At 42.7% G+C, this 26,653-nt stretch overlaps 1 protein-coding gene across 3 annotated transcripts in view; it reads left to right on the top strand.

The window, feature by feature from the left end:
* The window catches only part of LOC132836264 (gastrula zinc finger protein XlCGF26.1-like), a 155,716-nt gene that overhangs the window by 88,109 nt on the left and 40,954 nt on the right, over positions 1-26,653 (top strand). The gene's annotated exons all lie outside the window — the stretch shown is intronic.

The following is a 26,653-nucleotide window of genomic DNA, read 5'->3' as shown; positions in this document are numbered from 1 at the left end:
TCCTTGTGAAGAGCTGTCCCTTTCCGCTGCTTCCTCTGTCCTCACCTCCGACAATAAGTGTGAAGAGCTCGTGGAGCTACTTTGTCACTGAGATTGAGACAATCGGATCATTTGCCTCTGCTGCATGCCTCCTTTCCAATAAATCACCCTTGACCCCACTATCCTTGCAAACTCATGGAGGGAGAAGCATCTCACTTTCTGACCGGTGACTGGGGGTCTCTGAGCCTGTCTGGTACATTTCCTCACAGTTGGTGGTCGAATTGTTACTTTGAACCAATCCAAAAGCTGTTGCTGAGAAGCTTCTTTAGTTTCAACCCAAAGACAACTGCTGCTAGCATGGCTCGAAAGAACGTATCCGACTCCAGCTTTTAAAACAGTTAGTTGTCATTATGTATCCTCAGTAAGGGTCCAATTCTGCTTTTTCTTCGCGTTGTAGTGTAACAAACAAGTAATGAGAGACCATTTAAATGGTCAGACTTTGTGAAAGTTCTGGGGACTTGATCAGGGTATTCTCACTGGGAGACTATTAATTTGCTGTTGTTGTCGGATTCGGTGCAAGCAATCATCTGACCTCACTGTACCTCAGCAAACTCACTCTGGGGAGAGGCAGTTTCCTTCACTGTGTTTGGGAAGAGGTTGATGGTCCAAATATGTACAGGTTAGGTGAATTGGCTAGTGTTCAGGAATGTGTAGGTTAGGTGCATGAGTCAAGGGTAAATATAGGGTAGGGGGAATGGGTCTGAATGGGTTACTCTTCGGAGGGTCGATATGGACTTGTTGAGCCGAATAGCTTGTTTCCACATTGTAGGGATTTTATGATTCTACGATAGGTGCCTTCCTTAGACACCAACACATTTAACTCGGGAGAGGAGGATACGTGCTGCAAATGTGGGAGGTGATTCAATCAGCCAGCAACAAGTTCATATTGGGGAGAGATGGTTCAGTTACTCAGAATATGGGAAGAGATTTGGTCATTCATCTACTCTTCTGAGACATCAGCAAGTTCATAAGAAATTGCAGTGACTGGACTCAGTATTAATCACATCATAGGCAGAAATATGTACATTGGGGTCTGTTTGTCTCACACCTTAGTTTCTTTTGAAGAACTCTCCCTTTCCCCTATTTCCTCCATCCTCATGTTCAATGTCAAATGCAAGGAGCTCATGAAGCCCCTTTGTTACTAAGATTGAGACAATCTGATTAGCTGCCTCTACTATGTCTCTTCCCTCCACTTCTTTTCATCATGCGATTGGTAAAAAATTTTCTTTTTTTCTTCTTTTTTCACTTATCTATTATTTGATATTATAGTCGGACTAAGTTAAGCTTAAGAGTAAAAATGGCAGGAGACCTCAGCCCCGTGTTATGCTCCTCCTGCTCAATATGGAAGCTCAGGGAAACGGCTGATGTCCCTGACTCCTTCACATGCAGGACATGTGGCGAGCTGCAGCTCTTGTTAGACCGCACGGTGGCTCTGGAGCTGCGGATGGACTCACTTCAGAGCATCCGCAATACTAAGGAGGTCGTGGTTAGCACTTTTAGCGAATTAGTCACACCACAGACCAGGATTGCTGAGGGAGAAAGGAAATGGGTGACCTAACGGTAGAGAAAAAGCAGGAAGGCAGAGCAGGTGTCTCCTGTGGTCATCTCCCTCCAAAACAGGTATACCGTTTTGGATCCTGTTGGGAGAGATGGCTCACCAGGGGAAGGCAGCAGTAGCCGGATTCATGGCACCCTGGCTGGCTCTGCTGTTCAAAAGGAGAAAGTGAGATCTGCAGATACTGGAGATCAGAGTCGAGAGTGTGTTGCTGGAAAAGCACTGCCGGTCAGGCAACATCCGAAGATTCCTGATGAAGGGCTTATGCCTGAAACGGCAATTCTTCTGCTCCTCTGATGCTGTCTGGCCTCTCGTGCTTTTCCAGCAACACACTCCCGACTGGTGTTCAGAAGTGTGGAAAAAAGAGTGGAAGGGCTATAGTCACCAGGGATTCAATTGTAAGAGGAGTAGATTGGCGGTTCTGTGATCAAAAACGTGACTCCCGGATGGTAAGTTGTCTCCCAGGTAAATGGGTCAGGGATGTCTTGAATCGGCTGCAGAACATTCTGAAGGAGGAGGGTGAGCAGCCAGTTGTCGTGGTGCATATTGGCACCAGTGATATAGGGGAGAAAATGGGATGAGGTCCTACCAGCAGAATATAGGGAGTTAGGAGCCAAGTTTAAAAAGTAGGACCTCAGAGGTAGTAATCTCAGGATTGCGACCAGTGCCACATGCTAGTCAGAGAAGGAATGAAAGAATAAGCAGGATGAATGTGTGGCTTGAGAGATGGTGCAGGAGGGAGGGGAACAGATCTTTGGGACATTGTGATCGGTTCTGGGAGAGGTGGGACCATTACAAATTGGATGGTCTACACCTGGACTGGACTGGAACTAATATCCTAAGGGATGCTTTTGCTAAAACTGTTAGGGAGAGTTTAAACTAATGTGGCAGGGATTGTGGACAGTAAGTAGGTAGTAACTAAAGCCTTCAAGGAACTAGATAATGAAGTCAGCGTGACGAAGGGGAAGAGTAGGCAGGGAGTGGAGGATGAACGCAGAGGGACTGGCAGTCTGAGGTGCATTTGTTTTAATGCAAGAAGTATAGGAGGTAAGGCAGATGAACTTAGGACTTGGATTAGTACCTGGGAGTATGATGTTATTGCTATTACTGAGATTTGGTTGAGGGAAGGACATGATTGGCAACTAGATATCTTAGGATATGGATGCTTCAGGAAGGATAGAGAGGGAGGTAAATGGGGTGGAGGAGTAGCATTACTGATCAGAGAGGATATCACAGCTGTGCTGAAAGAGGGCACTACGGAGGACTCGAGCAGTGAGGCAATATGGGCAAAGCTCAGAAAAATGTTAGGGTGCAGTAAGAATGTTGGGGCTGTACTACAGGCCTCCCGACAGCGAGCGCGAGTTTGAGGTACAAATATGTAAACAGATTATGGAAAGATGTAGGAGCAACGACGTGGTGGTGATAGGAGATTTTGATTTTCCCAACATTGACTGGGATTTACTTAGTGTTAGAGGTCTAGGTGGAGGAGCATTTGTAAGAAGTATCCAGGATGGTTTTATATGTATGTAAATAGTCCAACTCGTGAAGGGGCCATACTGGACCTGGTGTTGGGGCATGAGCCCGGCCAGATGGTTGAAGTTTCAGAAGGGGATTACTTTGGGAATAGTTTTAGAATACTCATGGACAAAGATGAGTGCGGTCCGAAAGGAAGATGCTAAATTGGGGGAAGGCCAACTGTAGCAAAGTTCGGCAGGAGCTGGGGAATGTAGATTGGGATCAGCTGTTTGAAGGTAAATCCACATTTGATTTATGGGAGACCTTTAAAGAGAGGTTGATTATAGTGCAGAAAAGACATCTTCCTGTGAAAATGAGGGATAGAAATGGCAAGGTTAGAGAACCGTGAACGACGGGTGAAATTGTGAGATGAGCTAAGGGGAAAAGGGAAGCATACTTTTACGTACATAAGGTCTCGGTGATTGAAAACAAATGAAGATTTGGAAGAATATCGGGAAAGTAGAACCAATCTGAAATGAGGAATTAAGAGGGCTAAAAGGGGTCATGAAATATCATTAACAAACAGAGTTAAGGAAAACCCTAAAGCCTTATATTTGTATACAAGGAACAGGAGGGCAACTGGAGAAAGGGCTGGCCCACTCAAGAACAAAGGAGGAAAGTTATGCGTAGAGTCAGAGAAAATGGGTGAGAATCTTAATGAGTATTTTGCATCGGTGTTCACTAAGGAGAGGGACATGATGGATATTGAGGTTAGGGATAGATGTTTGATTACTTGAGGTCAACTCAGCAAAAGCAGGGAGGAAGTGTTGGGTATTCTAAAAGCCATTATGGTGGACAAGTCCCCAGATCTGGCTGGAATCTATCCCAGGTTACTGAAGGAAGCGAGAATGGAAATAGTTGGGGCCTTAACAGATATCTTTGCAGCGGCGGAGGGGGGGGGGGGGGGTCCCAGAGGACTGGAGAATTGCTAATGTTGTCCCCTTGTTTAAGAAGGGTAGCAGGGATAATCCAGCTGATTATAGACCTGTGAGCTTGACGTCAGTGGTGGGGAAGCTGCTGGAGAAGATACTGAGGGCTAGGACCTATTTACATTGGGAAGAAAATGGGCTTATCAGTGATAGACAGCATGGTTTTGTGCATGGAAGGTCATGCCTTCCCAACTTAATAGAATTGTTTGAGCAAGTGACAAAGTTGATTGATGAGGGAAGGGCTGTAGATTTTATATACATGGATTTCAGTAAGGTGTTTGATAAGGTTCCCCATGGTAGGCTGCTGGAGAAAGTAAAGTCACATACAGTCCAGGGTGTACTAGTTAGACGGATAAAGAACTGGCTGAGCAGCAGGAGATAGAGAGTAGTAATGGAAGGGAGCTTCTCAAAGTGGAGACCTGTAACCAGTGATGTTCCACAGGGATCTGTGTTGGGACCACTGTTGTTTGTGATAAACATAAATGATCTGGAGGAAGGTATAGGTGGTCTGATTAGTAAGTTTGCAGATGACACTAACATGGTGGAGTAGCAGATAGTGAAGGGGACTGTCAGAGAATCCAACAGAATATAGATTGATTGGAGAGTTGAGCAGAGAAATGGAAGATGGAGTTCAATCTGGGCAAAGGCGAGGTGATGCATTTGCAACATTCAATTCAAGAGTGAACTATACAATAAGTGGAAAAGTCCTGGGGAAAATTGATGTGCAGAGAGTGTTCAGATCCATTGTTCCCTGAAGATGGCAACGCGGTCAGTAAAGTGGTCAAGAAGGCTTGTGGCATGCTTTCCTTCATTGGTTGGGGTATTGAGTACAAGAGTTGGCAAGTCATATATAGGACTTTGGTTCGGCCACATTTGGAATACTGCATACAGTTCTGGTCACCACATTACCAAAAGGATGTGGAGGCTTTAGAGAGGGTGCAGAGGAGGTTCACCAGGATGTTGCCTAGTATGGAGGGCACTAGCTGGGAAAAGAGGTTCAGTAGATTAGGATCATTTTCATTAGAAAGTACACAATATTGAAAAGGAAGAGCTTTTGGAAAAGTAATAAACAGCCATGGATAATAAAGGAAATAAAGGAAGGTATCAAACTGAAAGTTAGTGTATACAAAGTGACAAAGATCGGTGGGAAACTTGGGGATTGGGACATTGTTAAAGGTGAACAAAAAGTAATGAGAAAGCTTTAAAGAAAGGTAAGATAGATTATGAGAGTGAGCTACCTCAGAATATTAAAAAAAACAGATAGTAGAAGCTTCTACAAATGTAGAAAACCAAAAGTAGTAGCTCAGGTAAACATTGGCCCTTTCGAGAGTGAGCAGGGGGATTTAATAATGGGGAAAGAGCAAATGGTTGAGGCATTGAACAGGTATTTTGTGTCAGTCTTCATTGTGAAAGATACAAATAAGTTACCAATAATTGATGACAAGGAGACCTAAATACAATCATTATAACTAAAGAGTTAAAATTCACACAATACCAGGTTATAGTCCAACAGGTTTGTTTGGAAGTACTAGCTTTCAGAGTGCTGCTCCTTCAGCAGGTGGTTGTGGAGCAGAATCACAAGACACAGACTTTATAGCAACAGGACTGCAGTGTCATGGAATGTAATATTAAACACATTCTTTTAGAATGATCCATGTTAGTTTCTGTTCCTTCATATTTTAAAAGTTACCATTCTCAAGATAGCTTTAAACAATAGGTGTTATCTCAACTCATTGAAGGTGTGGGGTAGTCTGTCTGTGTCCCAATGTTCGGTCAGACTGATTCTATTTCTAAAGTGGGATTTACAGAATCTTACATGGAATTATGCAATTTTTAAGCAAAATAAAATGTAATTCTGCAAGTACAAATTCACCCCACAAGCTTGTGTGTGAGTGTGTGTGTGTGTATAGTGCAGTGAACTCACCTGTTGTGTGACATGAACCCAAGGTCCCAGTTGATGAGGACCATGGGGATATTCACGTCACACTACAGGTGACTTCACTGCACTATACACTTTCTTGCACACACACACCTCCTGCAGATCCACAAACTCATACAGACCGTCTCTCATACACCAGCTCTCTCTCATATGCTCACACATACACCCCCTACGTGCACTTGCATAGACTTATACCCCATTATGCTCACACACAGACACACACACATTCTCTCACAGGCACTCACACCCTCACATGCACACACTCACTTAGTGTCCCCTAAACGCACACATAACAAGTTTGTGGGGTGAATTTGTACTTGCGGAACTAATCATGAAAAATTGCAGCATGCTGCTGTGCAGAGCAACCTGGGTTTCCTTGTGCATGAATCACAGGTGCAGCAGTAATTAATAAGGCAAATGGAACATTGTTCTTCATTGCTAGAGGGATAGAGTTTAAAAATGGGGAGACTATGCTACAGCTGTATAAGGTGCTGGTGAGGCCACACCTGGAGTACTGTGTGCAGTTTTGGTCTCCTTACTTGAGAAAGGATGTACTAGCACTGGAGGGAGTGCAGAGGAGATTCACTAGATTGATTCCAGAGTTGAGAGAGTTGATTTATGAGGAGAGATTGAGTAATCTAGAACTATATTTATTGGAATTTAGAAGAGTGAGGGGAAGCTTATCAAAACATATAAAATTATGAAGGGAATAGATAAGATAGAAGCAGGGAGATTGTTTGCACTGGCAGGTGAAACTAGAATGAGGGGGCATCGCCTCAGAATAAGGGGGGCAGATTTAGGAGGAAGTTCTTCACCCAAAGAGTTGTGAATCTGTGGACTGCCTGCCCATTGAAGCAGTTGGCATTACAGGTAGACAATCCTTTATCTGAAACCCTCGAGACCAGCTGTCTTTCGGATTTTGGATTTTTTTTGGATAAAGGATTAAATGACATTTTCGTAGTAAAATTTTTAAAACTTACCAACAGCAGGTTCACCTGTGATTATTACGAGCGCTGAGACAAAGTTGATGCCTGCCATTGCTGGGCCACACCACTATGTCACGCCTGAGGAACGTGGGTCGAGTGGGTGTGGAGTTGAGTTAACTGTTTGCACAACAAACAACATCGTTATTGAGAAAAAAAAGTTTAGGAAAAATCTTTGATTTCAGAGCTTTTTGGATAAAGTGTTGTCAACCTGTACCTCATTGAATGTTTCTAAGGCAAAGATAGATAGACTTTTGAACAGAAAAGGAATTAAGAGTTATGGTGAGTGGGTGGCTAAGTGGAGCTGAGTCCATGAAAAGATCAGCCATGATCTTATTGAATGGCGGAGCAGGCTTGACAGACCAGATAGACTACTCCTGCTCCTAGTTCTTATGAGATGAGGAGGAATTTCTTCAGCCAGAGAGTGCTGAGTTCCACAAATTCATCACCACAAAAGGCGGTTGTGTGAATTTAAAACATATGGATAGCTTCTTGATTGTTAAGGGGGAAAAGCAGATGAATGGAGTTGAAAAACATATCGAATGGCACTGCAGATGTGATGGGCTGAATGGCCTATATCTCATTGTCTTGTGCATCCTTGCTGATATAAGATCATAAGGTGACAGGGTGAGGTGGATGAATGACATTGCAGTATTTGATCAGCCATGATTGTATTGAATGTTGGGCCAGGGTCAATGGCCTATTCCTGTTGCTATATGCCTCTGAATGTATGAAAGTTCCCACATTCACTGGGCGCACCACTGCATTCAGATCGGTTCCACTCCATTCATCTGCTGACAGTGCATGAAGCAATTCAGTGATTCCTGGATACAAGGAGGTGCTGTAAAGATTCTTGGCAGCTGCTGTACAATCAGTCTTTTCACGCTGAAGCGTGTGTGTTCTCATTGTGGAACTGGGTTCAGGTGATTATGCGGGATCAGTGTTCACCAGCACACACACACTGGACAGAGGCAGTTCACCTGTCAAGGTGTGGGATGAGACACACTCCACATCAGTATACAGCAATGTATTCAGACCAATAACAGATGTTTTCAAAGTCTTATGAGTAGATGTTTAAAAGGAAATTTTGACTACCAAAATCACAACAATGTTGTCACAGATGGCCGACGTTTCACCTGGTCTGTGTGTGTGTAGAGATTCACTCGGTCACTTCATTTACTGCAAATCAGTGAGTCACAAGTGCTGTGCAGGGATTGAGTACTGTTATTAACTGCAGTGTCAACACATTCAAAGCTATGGTTGTTAATGAGCTAAGAACCAGGTTGAAATCATATTACTGGTTGCTGTGCACAGTCCAGCAAGGAACATGTGAGCAGGAGGTTGTACACTTTACCTGGAACTGCAAGCTGTATTCTAACCAGTTAATAAAGCTGTGTGAGATATTTGAACAAGCTGAATCCCTGTTACTTAATTTATGTTTGAACAAATGACACAAAAGGGCGGTACGGTGGCTCAGTGGTTAGCACTGCTGCCTCACAGTGCCAGGGACCAGGGTTTGATTCCTGTCTCGGGCAACTGACTGTGTGGAGTTTGCACATTCTCCCCGTGTCTACGTGGATTTCCTCCGGGTGCTCTGGTTTCCTCCCACAATCCAACTGATGTGCAGGTTAGGTGAATTGACCACACTAAATTGCCCATAGTGTTAAGTGCATTAGTCAGGGGTAACTGTAGGGTAGGGGAATGGGTCTGGATGGGTTACTCTTCGGAAGATCGATGCGGACTTGTTGGTCTGAAGAGCCTGTGTCCATACTGTTGGGAATCTAATCTAATCTCATCTAAAAAAAAAGACATTAATCACTTCCAGGATTGTACTGTCTTCATTATGACAGTTCACTTTATTTCTCCTTCTGTAAAATCCCAGTAACTGGGGTGAAGTTTAATATTCTGAATATATGTCAAACAAATGTTCTATGTTCTAAATCTGTCTTGGTAATATATTCACAGTTTTGTGAAAAAGAAATGATTTCAAAGATTATTTCAAAAATAGATGCTGCAATGTTAAGCTTCTAACAGTGTTCCAAGTAGATTCTAAATGCACATTCACTGACAATAGTTATTCGCTGGAGAAATGATCAAATGTAATGCAATCTGTGTCTGAGTTATGTTTGTGCATCCTCACTAACAAGGGATGTGATCACTGAAGTATGACACAAGACCAAACACATCTATCTACAGCATCCCTTTGACACAAGATCAGCAGAGAAGGTACACAATGTTATTGTCTACACTTTAAACTTTCAGCGGGTCAAATCTCCTGTGATTCTCATTATAGTGTGAATACTGGAGACTAATGGAGTGCTGATCTGTTCACAGTATTCTAGGTGTAGTCTTTTGAGAGTCTTGAATAGTTTGAGCAAGACTTCCCCATTCTATATGCTGCATACCCTTTGAAATCAAGGCCAATGCTGCATTTGCCTTCTCTATTACCCTTACACCTTGCATGCTTGCTTTTTGTGGTTTATGCAAGAGGACCCCAAATCCCTCTGTTCTCCAGCTTTGTGCAGTCTTTCTTTATTTAAACAATATTCAGCTCCTCTATTCTTCCTGCCAAAATAAGTATCCTTACATTTTCCCACATTATATTCCACCTGCCAAGTTTTTGACCACTAACATGCGTATCCTGTCTATATCCGTCTGAAACCTCTTTGTTTTGGATGGTCAGTAGACATAGGACATAAAGCATAGAATTAATCTCATCGACCCAGCCAGTCTAGGCCAGGTTTTAGATTAGATTAGATTACTTATAGTGTGGAAACAGGCCCTTCGGCCCAACAAGTCCACACTGACCCGCCGAAGCGCAACCCACCCATACCCCTACATTTACCCCTTACCTAACACTACAGGCAATTTAGCATGGCCAATTCACCTGACCCGCACATCTTTGGACTGTGGGAGGAAACCGGAGCACCCAGAGGAAACCCACGCAGACACGGGGAGAACGTGCAAACGCAGTCAGTCGCCTGAGTCGGGAATTGAACCCGGGTCTCAGGCGCTGTGAGGCAGCAGTGCTAACCACTGTGCCACCCACAAAAGGAAGGGGAGATGCCAAGATTAGATTAGATTACTTACAGTGTGGAAACAGGCCCTTCGGCCCAACAAGTCTACACCGACCCGCCGAAGCGCAACCCACCCATACCCCTACATTTACCCCTTATCTTACACTACGGGCAATTTAGCATGGCCAATTCACCTTACCCGCACATCTTTGGACTGTGGGAGGAAACCAGAGCACCCGGAGGAAACCCACGCAGACACAGGGAGAACGTGCAAACTCCACACAGTCGCCTGAGGCGGGAAATTGAACCCGGGTCTCTGGCGCTGTGAGGCAGCAGTGCTAACCACTGTGCCACTGTGCCGCCCACATAGGTTTATGCTCCACAACCTCTTCCTGCCTTTCCATTTGTACGCAGTGGGCTGGTCTTTCAGGAGCTGGCAGACATGATGGGGTGAATAGCCTCCCCCATACTGCAAAATTCTTTGCTTCTATGTATCATTGTATTCTGATTTCCCCTTCTCACTAATATGTATGTCTATTCTCCTCATAAATGCATAAATATCATTCACTTCAGCCACTCCCATGGTCGTGAGTTCCGTAACCTCATCACTCCCTCAGTAAAAACATTTCTTTTGAATTGCCTGTACAGTTTCTTGGAGACTGTCTGATATTGATGGGCTCTAGTTTTCTTCCTCAGAAATGAATAATCTGAAAACTCTCCATCAAAAACGTTCATAATCTTAAAGGATTCTTCTATCGGATAATTGTCTGCCTTAATTATTTTTGAGAAAAAGAGCCATTCTGTTCAATCTTTCTGAATTTTCAAATTCACTTATTACTATTGTTACCTCTGTGAATCTTCCCTGCACCAACACCATTGCTTCTCTATCCTTTTTGTAATATGGTGACTAGGATTGTGTGGAGCACACCGTACTCCAAGCTGGTCTAACCAAGGCATATCCCCCTATTTTCACTTCTATCCCACCAGCAAAGTAGTACACTTGTTGATTTTCTTACATGGTCTTACTGACCTGTATTTAAACCTTATTTTGTGATGAGGGTCTTCTCAACTTTGAGTTCCCTTGGTTCCTCTGCCCTACAGAGTATCAAACTTTCCAAAACACTGATTAAGCTCCTCATTCTTCCTACCAAAAAGTACCACCTCACATTTGTCTGTGTGTCGATTTCTGCTTGAAAAAAAGAGGTTGTCTCTCATTGTAGAACCAAGACCATGGTCACTTCCAGGAGGTGGTTATTTAGTGTGATGCAAGGTGGAGATGTCATGTAACCACTGTTTTCCTGACAGATATAAGAAGAGGGAGTTTGTGAGACACATCCATGAGATTAACAGAGAAAAAGCAGGTCACAAAGGTGTAGTGGCATATAGTATATACATTATACGGAGGAATCTCAATTATCCAAGTATTGGATTATCTGGCAAGAGTGCAAGATCCCAATGCTTGGCTGAACTATGTTATATGGCATTCGATTATCTGGAATTTGATTAACCAAACGCCAGTGTCCTTTGAATTATCGAGGTTCCTCTCTATATGGTATTCTTTATATATGAAGAAATATATATGTCTTCAGTTGAATGGTTCAGCTGGAACTCCATCATTGCTGGGACCTTTGTTTGCTCAGTAATCAATAGAATTTAAGTTCAACAGTTGCGGTTTCATCATCTAATTCAACTCTGTCGTGAAGTTATGTTGATAGAGTCTGGGCAATGTCAGTCTATCAAGCATACAGTGTGGCCATCTATTAGCCCCACTGCAATCCAAAATGGAGGTTGTCTTATGGGCACTTAGTACATGGAAGAGTATACTGACATCAGAAAAGAAACATTCTCCATCAGGATAAAATATTAGTCCTGGGAGGAACTAACCAATACTTCTCCTTTGAGTTCCACATAAGTTCTCCAGAGGGGTAGCATGCTTCAGTGATTGTTCTCAGTATTATTGGCAAGCACCTAATAAGGTGCTTCTAGTCTTAACTTGAATCTGAAAAGCTCTCAAGAGCCGATCAGATAATTCAGATGTGATCAACTAACTGCTCAGTAATATGTAATATTGCTTTTCCAGTTCATCAAGATTGAACCGATCTTTTGCTAAAGAGGGTATCCTCCTCCAATGGTACCAACAGCTCAGACTGACATTGTAAGGAGGATATAGGGCAGTGAATCTACCTATGGTATTCTGGATGGTTTCAGAAACCAATATTTGCAAGAGCTGCCATAAATCTAAGTCTGCTTCCAGAAAATAGCTACAAATGTGGAACCTGCTGGTTTTTATTCCATTTTTGTGAATCACTATCAGAGATCATTGCTCATATGCTTGAGTTTGAATTTCACATTCCTATCCACCCAATGCAAGTCTTTGATTCCCTACAGGGAGAAAGTGAGGTCTGCAGATGCTGGAGTATCAGAGCTGAAAATGTGTTGCTGGAAAAGCGCAGCAGGTCAGGCAGCATCCAAGGAACAGGAGATTCGACGTTTCGGGCATAAGCCCTTCATGCCTGAAACGTCGAATCTCCTGTTCCTTGGATGCTGCCTGACCTGCTGCGCTTTTCCAGCAACACATTTTCAGCTTTGATTCCCTACACTATGTAAAAGAATCTGTCTACTTTTGCCTTAAAGGTTTGATGGACGGTGTGTCCAGTACAACCCTGGAGGAGAAACTTAAAAAGTGCATTTCTTTTTCAAACTGACTTTTTAAAAATGAGCTTTTAAGGGGCTACAGTGAATGACTGAGTGTTTTTTTATTCCTAATTCAGAAATTGAAAGAGTCGTTAAGTTTATTAGACTTTTTTTACATTGTAAAAGTTTGGTTTTGAAAAGCCAAACAGTTTTTTATTTAGAAAGTAAGGAGTTGTATTTTCGTTCCGGAGAGTCTTACACATGGTCAGCATTGGGGAAGACTTTCCTTCTTCAAGGAATTTACTGAAGAGGAATTGTTTTTGTTCAGTTATTCAGTTTAGTGGTTGATTTTATTTAAGTTTTATATGTTTGATATATATATTTGTAAGTGTTTCTTCCATTTTCACATTATCTTTTGTAGGTAATGAAAGGTAGTTTAGTTTATAATTAAGGTGTTACATAGAACAGTACAGCACACAGTACAGGCCCTTCCGCTGTCAATGATGTGCCGACCTTTTAGCTTACTCTAAGATCAAACTAACCAACATACCCAACATTTTACTATCATCCATGTGCCTATCCAAGAGTCGCTCAAATGTCCCTGATGTATCTGACTCTACTACCACTGCTGGCAGTGTATTCCATGCACCATCACTCTCTGTGTAAGGAACCTACCTTTGAATTGTCCCCAAGCCTTCCTCCAATCACCTTAAAATTATGCCCCCATGTGATAGCCTACCCTGGGAAAAGTATCTGGCTATACAGTCTATTTATGCTTCTCACCATCTTGTATACCTCTATCAAGTCACCTCTCATCCTTCTTTACTCCAATGAGAAAAGTCTAGTTCCCTCAACCTTTCTTCATAAGACATGCCTTCCAGTCCAGGCAGCATCCTGGTAAATCTCCTCTGCACCCTCTCTAAAGCTTCCACATCCTCCTTATAATGAGACGACCAGAACTGAACGCAGTATTCCAAGTGTGGTCTAACCAGGGCTTTACAGAGCTGCAGCATAACCTTGCAGCTCTTAAACTCAAACCCCCTGCTAATGAAAGCCAACACACCATATACTTTCTTAACAACCCTATAATCTTGGATGGCAGCTTTGTGGGATCTATGTACATTGACCCCAAGATTCCTCTGTTCCTCCATATTGCCAACAATCCTGCCTTTAACCCTGTAATCTGTATTCATATTTGACCTTCCAAAATGAATCACTTCATAATTTTCCAGTTCGAACTCCATCTGCCAGTTCTTAGCTCAGCTCTGCATCCTGTCAATGTCCCATTGCAACCTACAACAGCCCTCCACACTATCCACAACTCCTCCAACCTACATGTCATCGGCAAACTGACTAATCCAGCCTTCCACTTTCTCATCCAAGCCATTTATTAAAGTCACAAAGAGCAGAGGTCCCAGAACAGATCCCTGTACACACCACTAATCACCAAGCTCCAGGCTGAATACTTTCTGTCAACTACTACCCTCTGTTTTCTGTGGGCCAGCCCATTCTGTATTCAGACAGGCAAATTTCCCCATGTCCTTGCTTTCTGTGCCTACTGTTAATAAGGCCATATATAAGGTACAGAATGAGATGGCTAGTAGGTTTGGAAAAGTTATTACCCAGCAGGATTAGTCAGATAGGTGGGTGACTGTCAGGAAAGGTAAGAAGATTGTTCAGAAGTCTCCAGTGGCTATTCCTCTATTAAATAGTTATTCAGTTTTTGGAACTGTTAAAGGCGATAGTTTCTATGACGAAAATGGAAGGGCCAGTCAGTTGTTGGACACTTGGAAAGATTCTTATGTTAGGTAGGCAACATTTAATACAATTCTTGTTATCGGGACCATCCAGTCAGGGGCACAGACAGGAGATTCTGTGGCAGTGACCGTAAATTTATGAAGGTTTGCAGCTTTCCTGGTGCTAGGATTAAGGACAACGCTAAATATTTCGAGCATATTGTTAAAGCTGAGATTGAGAAGACAAAAATTATTGTACATATTGATCGGAATGAAATTTGTAGGGAAAAGATTAAAACCGTACAGAGAGAATTTGAGATTAGGTAGAAGATTAAAAGTAGTCATTTGTGGTTTACTCCCAAAGCCAAACTCAAACGAGGGAAGGAACAAAAGGTTAAATTTGTTAAATTTGTTAAAATGTTAAAGAGCTGGTGCATTGTTCAGGGATTTAGCTTTTTGGACAACTGGAATGTCTGTTGCAATAGAAAGGCCTGTTCAAAAAGGATGGGTCGAACCTAAACTGGAAAGGAACCAATATTTTAGCAGGGAGATTTGCTCATTCTATTAAGGGAGACTTTGTACTGAGGGAGAAGGCAAGTGGAGGAATTCTAAGTAGCAGTGTAACTGGAAGGATTGAAGGGGGAACGGTTCTGAATGTGAGGAGAGCATGTCAATTAGAAAAGATAGATGAGAGAGTCAAGAATATATCGTAATTCTGAAGCATTAAACTGCATTTATTTCAATGCACGGAGTTCTACAGGAAATGTTGATGAACTCAGAGCATATTTAAGAACATGGGATTGGCACATCATAGCTATTGTGGAAAAGTGGCTGAGAGACAGACAAGACTGGCTGCTCATTGTTCCCGGGTTTTAGATGCTATTCAGGAAAGATAGAAAAGGAGGAAAGAAAGGAAGGGGTGGGAGTGGCGTTTTTCATTAAGGAATACATTACTGCTATAATTAGGGAAGATGTTTCTGAAAAAGTGGCCAATGAAAATATATGGGTAGAAATTACAAATAAGAAAGGGAAGATCACTTTGATGGGATTGTACTGTAGAGTCCCCCCAATGGTGAGAGAGAAATTGAGAAACAAATTTGTAGGAAGATCTCCAATATATGTAAGGATAATAAGATTGTTGTAGTGGGGGATTTTAACTTTCCAAACATTGACTGGATCTATCATAGTGTTAAAGGTATGGATGGTGAAGAGCTTGTCAAACTTTCAAGAAACTTTTCTTTATCAATATGTGGGTGCTTCTGCTAGAGAAGGAGCAAAACTAAGCCTTCTTTAGGGCAATAAGGCTGGGGAGGTGACTGAACTAAAGGTGGGGGAGCACTTTGGCTCTCGCAATCATCATTCTATTAGTTTCAAAATGGTTATGGAAAGGATAAACCTTCCATAACAGACGAGTTTTTTGCAGAAGTTACCAAATAGGTTGATGATGGCAAAGCACTAGGTGTCGTTTATTTGAATTTTAGTTAAGCCTTTGACAAGGTTCCACATGGTGGACTAATTAGTAAAGTTAGGTTACATGGAATTCGGGTTGAGCTTGCTAATTGGGTACATAACTGGCTTAGTGGCAGGAGACAGAGGGTAGAGGGTTGCTTTTTGGACTGGAGGCCTGTGACCAGCGGTGTTACACAAGGATCGGTTCTGGGTTCTCTTTTGATTGATTGTCATTTATATTGTTATGAAGATGTGGGTGAACTTTACCTTTCAAGAGAGTTAAAAGCTAGCAGTGACATCACCAAGTGTTCTCAATAAGACACAATGTAACATGGGCTCCAGGTACTGGAGTAGCTGGTTGTCTGGAAATGACAAAACAACAGATTTGAATTCGGCCAATCAGCTTAAATTATTCACCGAAAAAATACCTATTTCCAATCAAGTTTGAATGAGTATACTGACAATCTTAAAAGCCAATGACACAATCTGATGGTCTGGGGTATAAGACCGGGGAACAAACTGAACAGTTGGGAGGAGAATCACCAAGCCCCAGCAGGTAAAAGACTGCCTGAACAATGGCTCTCTTAAAAGTACCTTTCTCAATCAGTAACCTGTGATGCAGAAATCCTGAAGAAGAAGAAGAAAAGAATACACAGGAAGATCCAAATAGAAGAACCAAATTCTGCCTGGCTTTGAGATAAGAAGGGTTGTTTTGTAAATCGTCGTTGGGAATTTTATCGAAGGGAAGGTAAAAGATAAGTTAGAGAAAGGACTTGTACAAAGTTGTCAGTTAATTATTTTCTGTTATACTTGAAGAAATAAAGTTGTTAATTTTACTTTAAATAGTTCTTAACCACTCGATATTTCACAGGTTACTGCACGGGATAAATCTTTTCTGTGTTGCTGCTTTTAAATTAAGCAGGAGGGTTTACCCCATGTCATAACAGTTTGGGGGTGCAGGTCTGTGATCTGAACTGGTTGAGACAGATTTGAATAGATTTGGGAGTATGAAACTCCCAGCAGAGGGTTGTTTTCTGAAAGATAGAATCCTAAGGCGGAAATGGAGACCGGAACAGGTGAGTGCAGAGGAGAAATGGGCCGAAGTGCACCAGATTGTGTTGCTGGTAGCATACAGACAGGAAGTGTTACAGGTAGCACATGAACTACCTGTAGGAGGTCAACTAGGGGTACGAAAGACTCATGCTAAGGTACAAAAACATTTTTATTCACCTGGATTTTACAAGGATGTGGTTAACTTTTGCTGTGTGTGTCGTACATGGCAAATGGTAGGTAAAACACAGGTGGTAATAAAACTAGCCCCTTTGGTGCCAATTCCCGCATTTGAAGAACCTTTCATGCGGGTTATAATTGATTGTGTTGGTCCCCTCCTGAGAACTAAAAGTAGGAACCAGTATTTGTTAACCATAATGGATGTGTCTACCAGATGGAGCAATGCCATTACGGAGTATTAAGGCAAAACAGTGGTAGAGGAGTTAGTAGCTTTCTTCTCATGGTATGGGCTACCTAGAGAGATTCAGTTGGACCAAGGGTCAAATTTTACCACTCGGCTGTTTAAGGAGGTTATGGATAGCTTAGGTATACAGCACTTTAAATCCAGTGTGTATCATCCTGAATCTCAGGGAGCTTTAGAAAGGTGGAATCAGACCTTGAAGACCATGTTGAGGGCATACTGTCAGGATTACCCGAATGATTGGGATAAAGGTATCCTATTCGTATGGTTTGCCATTAGAGATGCCCCAAATGAAACTACTCCATTTACTCCCTTCGAGTTAATATTCGGGCATGAAATGAGAGGCCCTTCGAAATGAAAAAAAAATTGACTGGACCAAGTCTGAGATCTCACACTAGGATTATGTATCAGCGGTGAGAGAGAGATTAAACTGAATAGATGAATTAGCTAACCAGCATCCTAAGGAGGGCACAGCATAGAATGAAGCAGGTGGCAGATAAAAGCTCTGAGAGGTGGATGTTTTCCCAAGGGGTTAACGTGTTAGTACAGTTACCAGTGATAGGAGATCCCTTCAAAGCCAGGTTGAGTGGTCCCTATCAAACTGACAAAAAGTTGAGTCAGGTAAGCTATTTAGTAAAGATACCTGGTAGGAAAAAAAGGTATTGAGTATGTTGTGTGAACATGTTGAAACTGTATTATACTGGAGAGAAAGAACTGGAGAAACAGGTGTTAGTTACTGACCCCAGAGTGAGGAATCAAATCCAGATGATGTGGATTTTGACGTGCCTCAAAATAGATTAAAAAAAAACTTTGAGGAGTGGGATAGGTTTGTAAGCTATCTGTCTCAGGAGCATAGTATGCAGTTGAAAGATTTGTTATTGCATTATAAGGGCATATGTAAGAATCAGATGGGGAGGATTAATGCCTTTGCATATGAAGTAGACATAGGGAATTCTGCTCCAATAAAACAACACCCCTATCGGCTTAATCCTGTCAAATCCAGACAGGTCCAGATGGAGATGGAGGCCATGTTCAATGAGGTCATCATTGAACCAAGCCAGAATGAGTGGAGTTTGCCCATCGCCTCAATTCCGAAACCGGACAGGACTCAATGATCCTGCAGGATTATTGGAAGGTCAATGCCGTTACAAAGTCAGACTCTTATCTAATTCCTAGATTGGAGGGCTGTATTGTGAAAGTCGGACAAGCCGGTACATCACCAAGTTGGACTTAATGCGTGGTTACTGGCAGGTATCAGGTATCTTTATCAGAGACAGTGAAAGAAATTTCTGTGTTATTGGAAGTTTGTTCCAATCTTCAGCAGTGTTGGCACTGTTAACCGTTTGCTGAAGAAGAACACAAAGTTTCGGTGGACAGAACAATGCCAAGAGGCATTCAACCATTTGAAACCAATAGTAACCAGCAAACCAGTTTTAGCTACACCAGACCTTTAAAAGCCTCTTAAAGTCACCATTGATGCTCGTGACATTGGAGTTGGAGCTGTACTCCTACAGGACGATGAGGATGGGATTGAACTGCCAGTTGGTTACTTTTCGAAGAAGATCAACATCCACCAGAGGAAATACTCCACAATCAAACAGGAACTATCGAGTTTGGTACTGGCCTTACAACATTTTAATGTGTATGTCATGAACAATGCGTCGGAGACAGTTGTGTACACTGACCACAATCTGCTTAGAATGTTTTAAAGATAAGAATATGAGACTATTATGTCTGAGTCTTATGTTAAACTTCTAATTTAAAAATCGTACATGTTGCGAGTTGGAAGCATGTAATTGCAGATGCGTTATTACGGATTTAACTGATAGAGTTTAGATGAGATTTGTCTTTATTTTATGTTATTTATATATATGTATGTATATGGGAAGAAGTTACGGTAAACTTACATTAATGTTATCTGTATGTTAGGGTAATGTATTTTAAAAGTAGAAAAAAAAAGAAGCCATCTTTTCATTATGATAAATCATTTTTTTCTTAAGGGGAGAGGTTTTGTGAAGATGTGGGTGAACTATACATTTTAAGAGAGTTAAAAGCTAGCAGAGACAGCACCAAGTGTTCTCAATAAGACACAATGTAACATGGGCTACAGATACTGGAGTAGCTGGTTGCCTGGAAACAACAAAAAAAAATCAAATTTGGCCAATCAATTGAAATTATTCCCTGAAAAATACCAATTTCCAATCCAGTTTGAATTGAATATATTGACAATCTTAAAAGCCACTGACACAATCTGATGTTCTGGGGTATAAGACCAGGGGAAAATCAAACAGTTGGGAGGAGAGCCGTCAAGCCACAGCAAGTAAAAGAATGCCTGAAAAATAGTCCTCTTAAAGATACCTTTTTCAATGAGTAACCTGTGATGCAGAAATCCCTAAGAGCAGAAAAGAAGTCCCAGGAAGATCCATATAGAAGAACCAAAAGCTGCCTGGGATAAGAAGTTTTGTGAATCGTCATTGGGAGTTTTATCGGGCTAGTATTATAGAAAGGCAAGTAAAAGATAGGTTAGAGGAAGGACTTGTATATAGTTGTAAGTTAATCATTCTCTGTTATACTTGAAGAAATAAAGTTGTTAATTTTTACTTTAAATAGTTCTTAGCCATTCGATATTTTACAGATTACTGCATGGGATAAACCTTTTCTATGTTGCTGGTTTTAAATTAAGCAGGAGACTTCACCAGTGTCATAACAATATAAATGATTTAGATGAGAATACAGAAAGTATGGCGAGCAATTTTGCGGATGACAGCAACATGGTGGGAAAGTGGACAGTGAAGAAGGTTTCCTAAGATTACAAGAGGATCTTGGTGAAATGGGTAATGGGCTGAAAAATGGCAGATGGAGTTCCATCTGGAGAAATGTGAGGTATTTATCCAGGGAAGACATATATAATTAATGGTAGATCCTTGGACAGTGTTGTAGAACAGAGGGACCTCGGGATGTACATAATTGCCTGAAGTGTGCATCACATATCAACAAAGTGGGTAAAACGACGTTTAGCACACTTGCCTTCATTGCTCGGTCCTTTGATTATAGGAGTTGAGATGTTATGTTAAGTTGTACAGGACATTGGTGAGGCCTCTTCTGGAATACTGTGTCCAGTTTGGGGGAGCCCGGTTATAGGAAGGATATTATCAAGCCAGAGAGTGTTCAGAAGAGATTTACCAGGTATGGAAGGTTTGAGTTAGGACACTAGGATACACTAGGACTTCTTTCACGGGAGCGTAGGGGGTTGAGAGGTTAACTGCTAGGAGTTTATAAAATAATGAGCGATCTGGATAGAGTTGATGGTCGTTGCCTTCTCCATCAGATGGAGACTTTTGAGACTGGGGGCGCATATCTAAGGTGAGAGGAGAGAGATTTTAAAAAAGGAATAAAAGACAAATGTTTTACATAGAGGGTAGTCTGTGTGGAATGAACTTCCTGCGGAAGTGGTGGACATGGGTACAATTACCATGTTTAAAAGATGTGGATGGATACATGAATAGGAAAGGTTTGGATGGATATGGGCCAGGAACAGGCAGGTGAGGCTCTTTGGTATGGATTGGTTGGACCGAAGGGTCTGTTTCTGTACTTTATGACTCGACTCTGCCTCCTACACCTTCTGAGACAGTGTTCCAAAGTGACACAGGCCTCTGCTTGAAAATGTATTCTCATCTCTGTGCTAAGTTAAAGACCGCACCCCAAGTTTTAATCTCACCCAAAAGATAAAACATCATATATGCGTTCACCATGTCAACCCATTCCGGATCTTCTATGCTTTGATCAAGTTAGCCCTTACTATTCTAAAATCCAGTGGAAACAAGTCCAACTTGACCATTTGAGCATGATTTCGCCCTTTGAGTCTGTTGTACTGCTCAATAGGCTCATAGCTGATTTGGTCCTGGTCTCAACTCCAAGTTCAGATCTGCACCCCATAAAACTGATAACACCTTTGAGAGTATTAGACATACGCACAGTTTCTGATTGGCTACAAATAATCTAACAGGAAGAAGGTCCAGGCATTCAGATTTCTACATACTGTAAGAACTTAATTTGAATTGTGCCTCTCGTTCCAATCTCAACCGAGTTATCAAAACATTGGTTTTATTTCACCAATTACACCTTATAGAGATTTACAACATTATGAGGGGCATGGATAGGATAAATAGGCAAAGTCTTTTCCCTGGGGTCGGGGAGTCCAGAACTAGAGGGCATAGGTTTAGGGTGAGAGGAGAAAGATATAAAGAGACCTAAGGGGCATCTTTTTCACGCAGAGGGTGGTACGTGTATGGAATGAGCTGCCAGAGGAAGTGGTGGAGGCTGGTACAATTGCAACATTTAAGAGGCATTTGGATGGGTATATGAATAGGAAGGGTTTGGAGGAATATGGGCTGTGTGCTGGCAGGTGGAACTAGATTGGGTTGGGATATCTCGTCGGCATGGACGTATTGGACTGAAGGGTCTGTTTCCATGCTGTACATCTCTATGACTCTAATGCAGGATCATCTACCAGAGAATCTCAGGCTACAAAAAGTCACTCACGAGTGACTATAGGACACCAGTGATGAAACAGTTACTCAGACTGCCCTGCACTCGAGTAAGCCCCCACACAGTGAGTACAGGAGCCCAGTGAGCAGGAACTGGAGTGGGTCATGCTCACGGGCAGGTTCCATGTTAGTCATATGGACAGACTGCGGAGGAGCACCGTTCCGGGGCAGGAGGAGATTGTTAGACAGGGTAAGAATGGAAACTGGGGACTAGCAACTTATCACTGTCTGGGAGAGGCCTGAGGCCCGAACTATGAGCCCATAGGCAGGTTTACCCCATGGCAGAGACAGAGCCCAAGAGAGTGGGCTCACTGACTACCATCTTGTAATTGGGTGTCAGAGAGGTGGGGCTTCTTCCCAGGCCAGGCCTGTATTACCCAGACAACCAGCAGCCATCCTGTTGAGGTAATGACATGGGCAACTGGTTGCCATCTAGGGAAGAGAGTACATTTTCTGCAGGTTTAGTTGCGGGTGGTCACAGAACAGCCATTATCTCATTGCAGTAAAAGACCCGAGGGGCTGAATGGCCACCTGTCAGCAACAAGAAACTTCCTGGACAGAAAGGGGACATTCAGTGCTTCCTGCTTCCCACATGCCAATTTTCTGTGCCTTCAGCTTTTACTTATCATAGATTGTCGCAGAAACTGCTTTTGTCACTGATTCCCTCTATTCCTGTCACGCTCTCTTCCTGACCTGCCAGGTTTTCCTTTTAGCTTTAGAGTTGTGCCTGATACTTTTCTGAATCTTCCACTGTACCATGGATATCCTGGGCAACAAGTTTTTGAACAGCTTCACCCACTCCTAGGCAGCAGAGGTGTCCTTGGGTCATGTATATTTTCAGTGTGCCAAGCTTCTGTCCAGTTATCTGAAGGAGCTGCTCCTCAACATGTGGTGACACTTCATCCTCAGGCTCTTTATCATTAGCTGCTTAGGATAGGGACAGACTGGGCAAGTTGACGAATGAGCAAGTTGTCGATCCAGGATCAATGAACCCTTTGGTGAGTGGGATTACTCTGGCAGTGCCCTCTTTTCCATGATCTTTCCCCTGCCTGGGTACTTTTGGAGAGGGATCGTATGGAGTTCACTGGTGCACTCAAGAACTTGCACAAGTTGTGGGTAACACAGTGGTGCAAGTGTTTTGTTGGAGTTTTGGACAATGGAAAGCACATTCTGGTCCCTTGACTTTTGTTGGAACTTTACCGCTGAAATTCTTTTAGTTTGATTAAACCACATTCCTGCTGAGGAAAGAGAGTGGCAGAATGCTTCATACAGGTCAGTTCTACTCTGTCATGCAACTATGAAATTTCTTTTTGGATGGATCGTGATGCTGACACTGTCAAGAACTTTCCCAGGACATTGGAAGGAACAGATTTGCAGAAAATAACTCAACCCAAACATCAGATCAAGGTTTGACAGAGTCACGCTATTCATTATCAGCGTTTGAATGACAAAGGAGATGCATTCATCTCCTCTGTCCATGGGGAAATATTTCAAGCATCAGTGTGACTGGGAAAGCATCCACATTCTCCCGTGCCCAAGTGGGGGTGTTCCAGTGAACTGACTTTGGAGAAAGCTTTAACCAGTTAGACAGCCGCACTCCCAGCAGAGAGTGACCCCACGTGTGGTCTGAATGATTGATGCTTCGCTGATCATCAAGCTGGAGGAGCACAAAGAGAACATGTGGGGATTGTGGGAAGGTATTCAGGCCCTCATCTGAGCTGGTGATTCATCATGGGGTTCACACCAGGGAGAGACCATTCACCTGCTCTGTGTGTAGGAAAGGATTCACTTCATTGTAGAAGCCATTTTAAGAGCTCGAACATTTTGGTTTGGCCTTAGCAAGTTCACACTATGGAGAGACCATTTGTCTGTTTTGAGTGCGAGAAGGCATTCAGGCAATTAGAACATAGAACATTACAGCACAGTACAGACCCTTTGGCCCTCGATGTTGCATCAACCTGTGGGACCAATCTGAAGCCCATTGACCCTAAACTATTCCATTTTCACCATATGCCTATCCAATGACCATTTAATGCACTTAAAGTTGGCGAGTCTATGACTGTTGCAGGCAGTGCGTACCACGCTCCTGCTACTCTCTGAATAAAGAACCTACCTCTGATATCTGTCCTGTATCTATCACCCCTCAATTTAAGGCTATGTCCCCTCTATCTGAGGAAAAATACTCTCACTGTCCACCTATCTAACCCTCTAATTATCTTATATGTCTCTATTAAGTCACCTCTCAACTTTCTTCTCTCTAATGAAATCAGCCTCAAATCCCTCAGCCTTTCCTCATAAGACCTTCCCTCCATACCAGGCAACATCCTGGTAAATCTCCTTTACACCCTTTCCAAAGCTTCCACGTCCTTCCTATAATGAGGTATCCAGAACTGTATGCAATATTCCAAGTGTGGCTGCACCAGAGTTTTGTACAGCTGCAACATGACCTCATGCCTCCGAAACGCAATCCCTCTACCAATAAAAGCTAACATACCGTATGCCTTCTTAACAACCCTATCAACCTGGCTAGCAACTTTCAGGGATCTATACACATGGACACCAAGATCTTTCTGCTCATCCACACGACCAAGAATCCTACCATTAGTCCAGTACTCTGCATTCCTGTTTCTCCTTCCATAGTGAATCACCTCACATTTCTCCGTATTAAACTCCATTTGATACCTCATACTAGTTCTGCATCCTGTCTATGTCCCTCTGTAACTTGCAACACCCTTCAGCACTATCCACGACTCCACTGACTTTAGTGCCATCTGCAAATTTACTAACCCATCCTTCTACACCCTCATCCAGGTCATTTATAAAAATGACAAACAGCAGTGGCCCCAAAACAGATCCTTGCGGTCCACCGCGAGTAACTGAACTCCAGGATGGACATTTCCCATTAACCACCACCCTCTGTCTTCTTTCAGCTTGCCAATTTCTGATCCAAACTGCTAAATCACCCTCAATCCCATGCCTCTGTATTTTCTGCAATCACCTACCATGGGGAACCTTATCAAATGCTTTAGTGAAATCCATATACACCACATCAACCGCTTTTAGTCACCTTTTCAAGTAACTCAATAAGGTTTGTGAGGTACAGCCTATTCTTCACAAAACCATGTTGATCATCCCCAATCAAATTATTTCTTTCTAGATGATTATAAATCCTATTTTTTATAATCCTTTCCAACAGTTTACCCACAACTGAAGTAAGGCTCACTGGTCTATAATTCCCTTTTTGGACTCCCCTTATTGAACAAGGGGACAACATTTGCTATCCTTGAATCTTCTGGCGCTATTCCTGTAGACAATGATGACACAAAGATCAAAGCGAAAGGCTCTGCAATCTCCTCCCTGGCTTCCCAGAGAATCCTAAATCCCATCCAGCCCAGGGGTCTTAGCTATTTTCACACTTTCCAGAATAGCTAACACCTCTTCCTTATGAACCTCAATTCTGTCTAGTCTAATAGCCTGTATCTCACTATTCTCTTTGGCAACGTTGTCTTTTCCTGTATCAATACTGACGAAAAATATTCATTTAGTGCCTCTCCTATCTCTTCGGACTCCATGCACAACTTCCTGCGACTGTCCTTGACTGGCCCTAATCTTACTCTAGTCATTGTTTTATTCCTGGTATACCTAGAGAAAGCTTTAGGGTTTTCCATGATCCTACCTGCCAGAGACTTCTCATGTCCCCTCCTGACTCTTCTTAGCTCTCTCGTTTGGACCTTCCAGGCTAACTTGTATCTCTCAAGCACTCCAGCTGAGCCTTCACACATCACCTTTACATAAGTCTCCTTCTTCCACTTAGAGATCCAACTTAGTCATAGTGTTACAGAGGTGTACAGCACAGAAACAGACCCTTCAGTCCAACTCATCCATGCCGACCAGATATCCCAACCTAATCCAGTTCCATTTGCCAACACTTGACCCATATCCCGCCAAACCCTTCCTATTCATATACCCATCCAGATATCTTTTAAAAGTTGCAATTGAACCTGCTTCCACTACTTCCTCTGGCAGCACATTTCATACACTCACCCCCCTCTGTGTGAAAACGTCGCCCCTTAGGTCCCTTTTATATCTTTCCCCTCTCAACCTAAACCCTCTTGTTCTGGCCTCCCCTACCCCAGGGAAAAGATGTTCTCTATTTATCCTTTCCATGCCCCTCATGATTTTATAGACCCCTATAAGGTCACCCTTCAGACTCCGACGCACCAGGGAAAACAGCCTCAGCCTATTCAGCCTCTCCCGAGAGCTCAAATCCTCCAACCCTCGCAACATCCTTGTAAATCTTTTCTGAGCCCTTTCGAGTTTCACAACAACTGGAGACCAGAATCGCACGCAATATTCCAAATGTGGCCGAACCAACATCCTGTACAGCTACAACGCGACCTCTCAACTCCTATACTCTGACCAATAAAAGAAAGTATACCAAACTATCCTATCTACCTGTGACTCTACTTTCAAGGAACTATCAACCTGCATTCCAAGGTCTCTTTGTTCAGCAACACTCCCTTGGACCTTATTATTAAATTATAAGTCCTGCTAAGATTTGCTTTTCGAAAATGCAGCACCTCATATTTATCTAAATTAGATTTAAGACAGATGTCAGAGGCAGCTTCTTTACTCAGAGAATGGCAAGGGTGTGGAATGCCCTGCCTGCCAATGTAGTTAACTCAGCCACATCGGGGCATTTAAACAGTCCTTGGATAAACACACAGACGTAGCACTGATCCTTCTGGCACTCCACTGGTCACAGACCTCCAGTCTGAAAAACAACCCTCCACCACCACCTTCTGTCTTCTACCTTTCAGCCAGTTCTGTAACCAAATG

This window comes from Hemiscyllium ocellatum, chromosome 46 (genome assembly GCF_020745735.1).
Source record: "Hemiscyllium ocellatum isolate sHemOce1 chromosome 46, sHemOce1.pat.X.cur, whole genome shotgun sequence".
NCBI lineage: Eukaryota > Metazoa > Chordata > Chondrichthyes > Orectolobiformes > Hemiscylliidae > Hemiscyllium > Hemiscyllium ocellatum.
Note: the sequence above shows the minus strand (reverse complement) of the source record. Positions and strands in the feature narration are given on the sequence as shown.